This window comes from Lycorma delicatula, chromosome 8 (assembly GCF_047948215.1).
Source record: "Lycorma delicatula isolate Av1 chromosome 8, ASM4794821v1, whole genome shotgun sequence".
In the NCBI taxonomy this organism is placed as follows: Eukaryota; Metazoa; Arthropoda; class Insecta; order Hemiptera; family Fulgoridae; genus Lycorma; species Lycorma delicatula.
In genome coordinates, this window is record NC_134462.1 from 123890530 (window position 1) to 123902130 (window position 11601).

General features: G+C 28.1%; 1 non-coding gene across 1 annotated transcript; it reads left to right on the top strand.

Moving 5' to 3' along the window:
• Positions 1-11311: 11311 nt before the first annotated feature.
• On the top strand, positions 11312-11393 carry TRNAS-UGA (transfer RNA serine (anticodon UGA)). The gene has a single exon. It is a non-coding gene; the product is annotated as a tRNA-Ser (tRNA).
• The last annotated feature ends 208 nt before the right edge of the window (positions 11394-11601 follow it).

An 11601-nucleotide genomic window follows, 5' to 3' on the forward strand; every position in this document is an offset into this window, starting at 1 on the left:
TATTTTTTCTGTAGAGTGCATTACTAGAAAATAAATAATTTTGTGGTGGTCGTTTATCGTCTTTACTTCTTCTTGGGGGTGGACCTGTTTTGAATATGAACACAATCCCATGGGAAAATCAGGGGAAATTCACCTCTGTACTTCTTCCGCCATGTCTGGATAATTGACAACATATTACACACAGCGTACGTTCTACAGCGTAGTACTTGTGATGTTATCGGGGTTAAGTATGCCGAATACGAACGCATTCGAAGGCGTGTGTTCTGTTGTGTCTTCGCTTCCATGAAACACGGAGAAGAGTCTCAATGCCCGCACGCGCAGTTATACTTTAAAGTAACCGTGACCGGTCAGGATATGAATCAACTCGTACCGTAATTCTCCGTGCTTCCGGTACAGCCATCTATGGAAGTCCTGAATCAGCCTATAGGACCATCTATAACCCGTCAACTGATCCCATGTAAATTTTGTGGCCTGTTTGATTGTCTTTTTTTTTGAACCGATCATTTATTTATTTTTGAAAATTTATTAGTGCATTTTTCGAATTTACTGATTATCAGTCTACATTATTCATATTTAGACCCTATAAATCTCAATAATGTAGACTGACAATCAGTAACAGTTCTTTAGAACGAATAAATATTTGATTTTTTTTTTTAAAGTTAATCTGATCTTTCCATGGCAGTAATATATGATTGAAGTTTATTAGTAGAATTTTTTTTGGAAGCCTTTCTTTCTCTACTTTCAAAATATAATTTTGTCTACCATCTTATACTTACTCCAATAAATATATATTAGAATAAATACTGTATACGAATGCGGACGCAATAAAAAGTGAATAAATAAAAGTAATATCCAAATAAATAGTAGTGTGGTTTAGGGGCGATCTTTGTCATTATAAGGAGGAAATTTACATCTCGGTCTTTAATCCGGGGGTTACGGGTTTGAATCCCGGTCAGGCAAGCTATTTTTCATATATTACAAAATTTCACATCCACGTCCCCCTCTACTAGCTTCACATTTTTTGTTAGCTGAGCAATAGAGATGTTAACCTTGAAATAATTTACTACAAGAAATAAATTATTGGAATGGGTTCGGAAAAGTATGTAGAATGTTAACTGTGCCCTAGTGGAAATGAGCGAATAATTATTCAATCTAACAAATTAAGTAAAAATATTTAATTTTTCGTCAATAGCGGCTTTATTTTTATTCGCATTTAAAAATAAAAGCACCAATAGATAACTGAGGAAATTTTGCGTAAAAAACCTCTCGGGTACGTTTTTCAACGAGCAAAACTAAAGGCGCTAGCGAATTTTACAATAAGCACCAAAATCGCACTTTAACTATCATATATAGCTAAGTAATGAAGTTTTACTTCATTTTTCAATGAAGTAAATACTTCTTGGACACATAAAAATTATGATATAAACAATAAAAACAGATATTTTTATACAACTTCGTAGATTTATGTAAAAATATGTTATTAATCATTAATATTTAACCTTACATTTTAATGATTTTACCGATTTTTTGCCGTTGTGGAAAAAAGTGTTTGTTTTTTAAAATGTCTAGTTTTTCGTTAATATTTTGTTTATTTTTAATCTTATGAAAAAGAAAATACCACCAGTAGAAAGTTAAAACAATTTTACATAAAAAAAACTCCTGAACATTTTTTTCTACGAGCAAAATTAAGAAATTATGGATAAAGTAATAATTTATCCATTTAGTCTTACTATATATTTAGTCTTACCAGTTTCCAAGCTACTTTACCGTATCATGGTGAAGGTGCTTAATGTAAAATGCGCTAGTACCCTTAGTTTTGATTTTAGAAAAGAGTACCGGAGAGGTTTTTTTTATAAAAAGCTTTCCTCAGCTATCTATTGGTGCTTTTTATTTTTACATGCGATTAAAAATAAAACCGCTATTGGCGAAAACCTAAAACCTTTTCTTTTATTTATTAATGAACAAATTAAATACGCTCATGTCCGCTACGGCACACTTTTAATCTACATACTTTTCCGATCCCATTCCAATAATTTAATTGTTGTGATGAATTTTTTAAAGTTAAGGCCTTGTTGAGGCTCTGTTGACTCAGCTATGTTGAGAATTAATGTACTGCATGCTTCATTACAAAAAAAAAAATTGACAAATGTGATATTCTACAATAAGAACCAAGATTGTTTTCTTTCCTTAGGTCCAAATTTATAATAGAATAACGAGAGGAAAGAAAGAAAAATAACATATCAAGATTTTTCTTTAAAAGTTAGAAAGGAATGTATTTTAATTTTCTCTTAAAATTTTTAATTGTGGAATAAATTTTTTAAGTCACTCTATTCAAAGAAGTTTTTTTTATAAAAGTTTCTATGGACACCTATAAAACAAACATTTAGAAATATGTCTAAGAAATACAATTTTTTTCCTTTTTTTTAAAATTAAGGTACGAACTAGTATTTGAACAATCGATAAAAACAATTTTGGTTGTACGAATTTTAAGAGCTTTCACAAATTATGTATATAAATTCCATCTTAGAGGAAAGTAAAACGAACCTTCTTTCCTTATAAAAATAAATTTACGGTAGATAAAAAAATACTTGGCTTTTGAAAAAAAAAACATTAACTATATGAAAAATGTGGAATCTATGAAACTTAATTAAAAGAATGCTTTTTCTCCTTTTTTTGCATTATTTCCTCTGTGTAGAATATTAATGCATACAAAGTACGTCCCGTGATGTGGTGTTCGTAAAGTAACAACTGGGCATTCAGTAAAAAAATCTATACCCTTTAGTTAATTGATGTTACTTTAGGCACAAAAGGTGACAAAGCTGTTCGAAATTCCTCTGCATCCCTGCTCGGATAAAAATTCATTTACCTTTACAAAAAGTGAAGGTAAAGCGCAACAAAAAGTTTTATGTTTGTATAATTGTTCTTCGGCGTTTAAATATTCTTAAAACATTTTACATTACGTATCGGTGAAGGAACATCAAATTACATTATCAAATATACTGTTTAATTTGAGTGCCAAAAATTACAGTAGGGCTTCTTTTTATTAGAAGAAATCCAGGCGAAATCTTTCGCTAGCCGTAACTTGAAAACAAAGCGTGTGCAGATCTATGTTTATAAGAACAATTTTTATTATTTTCACGATTAACTGAACATTTCCTGAATGTTTCTCCGTATCTTCATGGAACATCCTGTTCATATATATATATATATATATATATATATATATGTATGTTTGTGTGCGTGCGTTCGTGTGTTCACGCGCGTGCGTAGATATGGTTACGTTTAAAGTTAATTTAGAATTCCGAAGTCTTGTCTCAATTATGATTATTTGGTAAATGTTTTTATTATTTGAATAAGAAAAAATGATGAATTTTTGATTTAAAATATCCTTAGAGTTGGATATTGTTGATGTTTTTTTCTTTTTAGGATATAATAAACAAGGAGTCTATTTTACTTCATTTATTGCTCTACCTAGCTCCACTATACAGCTCACTGATTTAATCTCCTCCCGTACAAAACCTGGTAATTTTTATTTTTAAAGCCTATTGATCTTTTCTCTCTTTTTTTGAATGTAATATCGAAATTATTTACGTATAAATCAATAAACAATAATTATGGATGATAATCATTTTTAATTAATATTTTTAATACAATAAAGTAACAATGAAGTACTTATGAATATCAATGCTAAAAAAAAATCAATGTTTTAATTAAAACACTCTTTTCAATTCATTTTTTAATATAATTAACGAAATTGAAATGAAATGAAATAGAGAGCACTAACTAAATGAATGACTGTGATTAAATAATGATAATAATAATAATACGCTTAAATTATTATTAATAATGATGATGATGATGATGAGGGTTTATTAAATAGAGTAGGATATAGTGGAAATCAATTGATACAATGAAATAATCTTTAAATTCTTTCTAGATTATTTTTTGTGTTTTTTTCAATACTGCTAAGGCTAGTAATTAAAAGATACCAATTAAAAGATTACAATTAAAAGATATCATTATTTTGTTACTGGATTAAAATTTTATAAGACCGCCAACGACATACAGTATAACTATTAAAGAAATAGATTTTAACAGTTCTTAAAGAATAAATCTTTTTTACTCCGTAATCTAATCGCTCTTTGTATTTCTTATCACTGTTAAGATTCAGGGTTATTTAAGTAAGGTTATGTAATTGAGTTATTAAATTTTAAATGATTTTTTTTCACTCTTTTCTTACTCCTTTTTAAATCTCTCACTTTTTTGCTACTTCTTTTTAAATTAATTTTTAACTACGGTCTTACGCTCTTGTTGATCAGTCTAATATCAGTCATAAGAGACTCAACATGTATTTTTTTTTTTGTCTTCAGTCATTTGACTGGTTTGATGCAGCTCTCCAAGATTCCCTATCTAGTGCTAGTCGTTTCATTTCAGTATACCCTCTACATTCTACATCCCTAACAATTTGTTTTACATATTCCAAACGTGGCCTGCCTACACAATTTTTTCCTTCTACCTGTCCTTCCAATATTAAAGCAACTATTCCAGGATGCCCTAATATGTGGCCTATAAGTCTGTCTCTTCTTTTAACTATATTTTTCCAAATGCTTCTTTCTTCATCTATTTGCCGCAATACCTCTTCATTTGTCACTTTATCCACCCATCTGATTTTTAACATTCTCCTATAGCACCGCATTTCAAAAGCTTCTAATCTTTTCTTCTCTGATACTCCGATCGTCCAAGTTTCACTTCCATATAAAGCGACACTCCAAACATACACTTTCAAAAATCTTTTCCTGACATTTAAATTAATTTTTGATGTAAACAAATTATATTTCTTACTGAAGGCTCGTTTAGCTTGTGCTATTCGGCATTTTATATCGCTCCTACTTCGTCCATCTTTGGTAATTCTACTTCCCAAATAACAAAATTCTTCTACCTCCATAATCTTTTCTCCTCCTATTTTCACATTCAGTGGTCCATCTTTGTTATTTCTACTAACATGTATTTAACAGTCATATATAATTAATTTATAACAACGTTACCTATATGAAGTATAAGTTTGAATATTATAATAAAAATAATTTGGGATGTAATCAAAATAAAGACTTTTATTTATTTCAATGAGCCAACAAATAAAATAATACTTAGAATAATTTTAACCCTTTATTTTCCTGTTTAGCCTCCGGGAATTACTTCAGGTATTTCTTCAGAGGATGAATGAGGATTATATCTATGAATGTACATGAAATGTAGTAGTCTTTTATAGTCTCAGATCGACCATTTCTAAGATGTGTGGTTAACTGAAACCCAACCACCACAGAACACCGGTATCTACGTTCTAGTATTAAAATCCGTATAAAAGTAACTGCCTTTACTAGGCCTTGAACGCTGGAACAATAGAATAATTTTAACCCAACTGACGTATTAAACAAAGGAACAAAGGCGGCAAATTGTTTGGTAATCCCCTCTCTATTTTTAAAACACACACACACATTTAAATAGGATAAAATTTAAATTAGGATAAATTTAAATTCGGGACGTTTTATTTAAATAAAAGTTAGATTAAGAACAATTAGACTACATACTGATAATCTAAAAAAACGATTGGAGATTAATGGAACGGATCACTGAATCCAGTTTTATAATATTTAATTTATTTTTCTGCTATTTCTAACTAAAGATGATTTTTATCTTATACAACTGAACTTTTTTGGCATCAAAATACATTCTTATCCAATGTTCTACATCATTATTAAACTTTATTGGCATCGTAGAGTATTTGATTTTACCTATAAGAATTTTTTAATACTTTTTGGGCATTTGTATAAAAAAACGTTTCTTATGGCGTAAAACCTATGTATGTTATGATAATGCAAAAACATATTGTTACGTTGATTGCTAATGAGTTCAGGTTAAATCTATCGTTACCTGTTTTTATAAAATTAAAAATATTATCTATAAGACAATGATATACATATTTAGATTAATGGATAACTTATATTTAAGAACAGGATTTACGGAAGGAGATCATAATATCGTACAGTTTGATAAAAATAACAGATAAACTTATTGTTCCCTTACCATAACGTGAAAATTTCAAAATATCGTTCGATTATTTGGTTCCTAAGATTTACAACTTAATATCTGATAGTATCAAGGAATTCATTCTGCAAGGAAAAGATCCTTTTTGTATTAAAATATTTCAGACGGATGACCTAAAACGTTTCTTCTTATCGATTGACCAATTACCATTCTTATGAGGTTTGATTGGTTTGTAACTTTATTATACTATTACATAAGTTGTTTAACGATATACGTTAATCGCTCTGGCTTTTCATGTTATTCGATATGTAGTGATATATAAGTATGAAAAAGGTTTGTACTGCATATCTGAGATGTATTTGGAGGCAGAAAGAAATGGGGTTATACACAGTTAAAAAAATTTGCATTATAATAAACAATATTTTTTAAATAGAAAGGCGGACATATGACATGTAATTTTAATTTTAAATTTTACAAAAAAGACGGTGGTGAAGCCGTTTTTCTGTTAATGCTTTCGTTACCATTTATACGCTTTTAAAGTTGCAATGATGGAAAAATCGTGTTATCAATAAAAAGAGGTAAAACGCGCTGCATGAACAATGTCATTGCATTTTACATTTATAATGCAATGCATTAATAAATGACTTTCATAATGGCGACTTATACATTAGTAGTAATCGTCACTCAAAACTTGGCGTTACTTGGCGAAGGTGTTGTAAATTAAAATTTACTTATAAAAATGGTTATTTTGGGCTTAGGTATAACGTTAAATTTTTTTTTGCAAGGATCATTTTTATTTTATTAAAAAAGTTTTTTTCTGAAATATTCCCTTGAGGCACAATTTAAAAAAATAATGATTTTTTATAATATTTTTTTTTTAATCTATTTCTATACTTTTCCTTTAGCCGGAAAACTATTTATGAATCTTAAGAGTCATAGCCGGGCGCAATGGTTGTAATCGACCTGCTATGAAATGATAAAATTTAAATATATTAATTTTACTATGATTTTTGTTTAGTCTGATTTATCATCTGTTAGGATGATAAGGGAATTTATATCCTATTTATAAAAAAGAGAATTATAATCCTATTTCGGATTTCGTAACAAAAAAAACCCTGAAAAATTCGGGTGAATGTTAAAAAAAAATCACGTGTACTCGTAAACCACTAACTGCTGTGTTAAATTTTTCACATTTAGTACGATTTTTGTGTGTACGAGCGCTTGCTCGGGAATATATGTCTGCGTGTTGCGTGCTTGTGTACTTAATAAAGATGTACAATTATTTAATTATGAAAATATTTTAAAAATTCAACAATATATCCGATTATTAATAAATATCACATAATTATAAACCGTATAATATTTCATTTATTTTGTAGTTAAAAATAATTATCCTGTAATTAGAGAATAAATAAATATATTTCCAAGTATAACGCAAAATGTTATTGTTTACATACATATTAATTATTAATAGAAAATTTCTACAGTATTTCAAAATTTAAATGTTCTGGAAATACCAGATGTTGTATTAAATTTAATGGAATTTAAATGAAGTTTTAATAAATTAATATTTCTCATTATGATTAGCTCTTCAATCGACTTTTAATTGTACAATTTGAAAAATCTTTAAAATTAATAACCATCGTAAAAAGCATCCAAATATCCCCTTAATTTTTATTTACAGTCGTTAATCAATACTCCAAATATGGTGGCTTACAAAATCTTCTTTTTTTTAAAATAAACTTTTATGTATAAATATACACAAAAAGTGAAAATATATATATGAACAAAATTTGAACCGTTTGGAATGCGAAATAACCTCAGATTAGAGCTGCGATTCTCAACCGTTTTAGCTCCACGACCCCCAAAAATTAAAAAAAAATTATATAATGAATATTTCGTGAAAATGAAACGTAGTTACTATGCGATGAAGTGGGCGAAAAGCCCACTCATCGCATAAAGAAGAGTGGGCTTCGCCCACTCTCTTCTTTTCCATACAGTTGTTATCGGGAGGAAAGTATTAAAATTTTATCTTTTCTATAAAAGAAAAACTCTTCTCTTCCATACAGATTGTTATCGGGGGGAAATATATTTTTGCATAAACCGGTTATTAGAATTATGAATGAATCAATAAATAATGATGAATTAATAATATATTTCAAAGGTAAAAAAGGCCAATCTCAATGTTTTTACTTACTTGTACGAAGTAAAGGAAGTATTGTGATCGTGAAAAATTTCGGTTTTCAGATTTCAACGAAAATATTCATTTTGACCATCCCTGAATCCATTTTGACTACTTTTAACGTGACGTCTGTACGTATATGAAATGATAAAATTGAAATATATTAATTTTACTATGATTTTTGTTTAGCCTGATTTACTTTTATCATCTATGTTTTATAAAAAAAGGGATTTTATATCCTATTTATAATAAAGGGAATTAAAATCCTATTTCGGATTTCGTAACAAAAATAGCTTAAAAATTCGAATGAATGATAAAAATTCACGTATACTCGTAAATCACTAACTGCTGTGTATTAAAATTTTCACATTTAGTACGATATGTATCTCGCATAACTCAAAAATTATTAGCCGTAGGGTGTTGAAATTTTGGATTTAGGAGTGTTGAAACATCTACTTATGCACTTCCCCTCTTGATTGGAATCGACTAAACCAAAAGTATCCAAAAAAGCCCAAAATCCAAAGAAAATAGGATTTTCAGTAATAATTCCACATTGAGAGCTTTTCAACATGTCATAAGTGGTCCTTATTTTCACTGGTTCCAGAGTTATAGTCAAATGAAATTTTAATTAATGAAATATTTGGATCTTATTAGGGGAAGAGCACATCGGTTCGAATCAGACTTCATCTCCTTTTTTTAAATTTAAATATATTAATTTATTAAAATTTCTTACGATAAATAATAATTCAATAATAATAAAAAAAATTAAAAAATAATCAAATGTTATTAATGAAATAAATTTTACATACTTTTAATTTTAATAAATGTGTATATGTAATTTAATATGCGAACAAGGAAGTCATGTGGTCCTCACATCAGATTATTTTTAGAGAAAAATGAGTATATGTTGCTGTTGGCTTGCTTAGCCTATCTATTTTCACATCTAAACGACTTGATTGAGAATTTACAAGGACGTGATAAAATTTTATTAATGACAGACGAAAGTTCATGCTTTCTTTAAGAAGCTTGATATCTGGATTATTTGTATTTTTCTTTAAGTAAAAATTTTCATATATTTTCACTAACTTTCGATTATACTGAAAAAAATTTGGACGAAGAAGACAATATTATTTACCAGAGTTTGAGTAGCCTGAAATTGCATTTACCTGAACTAAAAATTCTGTTGGCGGAATATTTCCCGGAAGATAAAAACGATTTCTCGAAGAGATGGTTACTGAATCCAGTTAGTGAAAATGTTGTTGCAGTTTCTAGGTTACTGGTTGAGATTCACGAATAGCTCATCAAAATTTCTGCCGGTTAAACGTTACAACTACAATTCGTATCTGAAGATTTAGATACGTTTTGGCTTGCTCGTCAAACTGAATATGGAGATTTTGTCACAGAAGCGTTAAAAAATTAATCCCTTTCGCCGGGTCATACCCCCGTGAAAATGATTTTTTCGTCTCTGGTTGAGCTAAAAGTTAAATATAGGAATCATCTTTTATTAATTGAAAAAAATTTCCTTTTGTTTGAGAAATACACAAAAAAAAAGTACATAAATCCATGTATGGAGAGACTTTTAAATGAAAAACAGTTGCACCCGTATCGTTAATTTATTTTCTTTAAATGTGTTTTTATAAATGTAAGTAAAATTTTTATAATAAATAATTTTTTTTCTCAAAAAATGATTTCATTATTGTTTACATGTTAAGTTATAGGCTAATTTCGCGACTATTCTTTCATATCACCGCGGCCACCGTGGGAGTCGCAACTTTCATGCTGAGAAATGCTGACTTAGAGGATGATAAGTCCTTTGATTCTTTAACAAAAGTGGACAGTTTTTATTAACATCAAATATTTATACATTTATTAATTCAAAACACTTACTTGAAATATTAGGTTAGAGTATAAGTTCCTTTATTACTCTTTAAATAAATGTAAGTCTTATACGTATCTAATACTTTGTTTTTAAAATGTTTTAAAATTATTATGATGGAATCGTCAAAAAAATGGAAAAAAAACGAAACAGAAGAAGATAAGTAAATTTTATAGCGATATTTATTATCAAGTAGAGGGAAACAAATGCATAAATAAAAATAATGGGATTCTAAATTATAATTTTCAATTAATATTAAACAATCAGATTATTTCACCAGATCTGATGTGGACTCCACATGACTTTCTCGTACGCCTGTTAAGTTACATATGCACAGTTTTAAAAGTGCATAAAATTCTATTTTAGTAACTTCCGATTTGCTATTATATATTTTTTTTTATTGCTATTATTGAATTATTATTTATGGTTCAATCGATTGCAATCAAAAGGGAAGATGAAAACTAGTACAGACGTCACGCTGAAACTAGTCAAAATGGATTCAGGGATGGTCAAAATGGAGATTTCCGTCACAATACTTCCTTTACTTCGTACAAGGAATAAAAAACCAAAGTCGCATGTTCAGTGTGTGTGTTTTTTTTGTTTTTTTTTTGTTTAAACGACTGTGAAAGAACGTTTTTATTTGTTTTCAGTCACGAATTAAGAATGTCGTCAAAATATACATTAAATTTCAATCTTGTCTGTTAATTTAATATGTAGTTATTGTATCTGTTATATATATTTGTTACGTGTATTTCATAATGTTTTAAGTGTGTAAAAATGTATTTCTTTGTTTGTATAAATGTTTTTTTTTATATCAAGATTGCAGAATCATTTCGTAACAATCCACTTCATAATCACTAACTTGTTTTAGCTTAAAAAAATTAACTTTCTTTTCCTCACAAATAAATATGCAAATTTTGTAATGTGGAATTTGAAACTTAAATATTTATAAATCTTTAAAATAAATTAATTATAAATTATTGTTATTTATATGTAGAGTATATTTTCATTTGGATATTTAAAATAATATTTTTTTATTTTATATAATTCTGTAAAAGGGAGCAATATGAAATTATATATTACATATAATTAAATTAATAATACCAGTTTATATAATAATGTTTAAAAATGACTGAATATAAATAAACTTTAATACATTTTTGTTATGAATTACCTTCAATTGTTGTAAATATATCGTTTTTATCATAGCTGAGGTGTCCGAGTGGTTAAGGAGTTGGACTTGAAATCCAATGGGTTCTACCCGCGCAGGTTCGAATCCTGTCCTCAGCGAGTTATTTTTTTTATACTTATTCTTCATTTTTTTAAATTTATTTTCTCTAATATTTTATTACACATCAAATACATTAGTTTGATTAAAAAAAAATTATTTATAAATTTGAGGTCATAATATCTATCATGAATTATCTTCTAGAAAATTGTTCAAATGATCCCAGAGTCTAAGAGAAAAAGATTTTTAAAAAAATTCAAAATTTAGAAA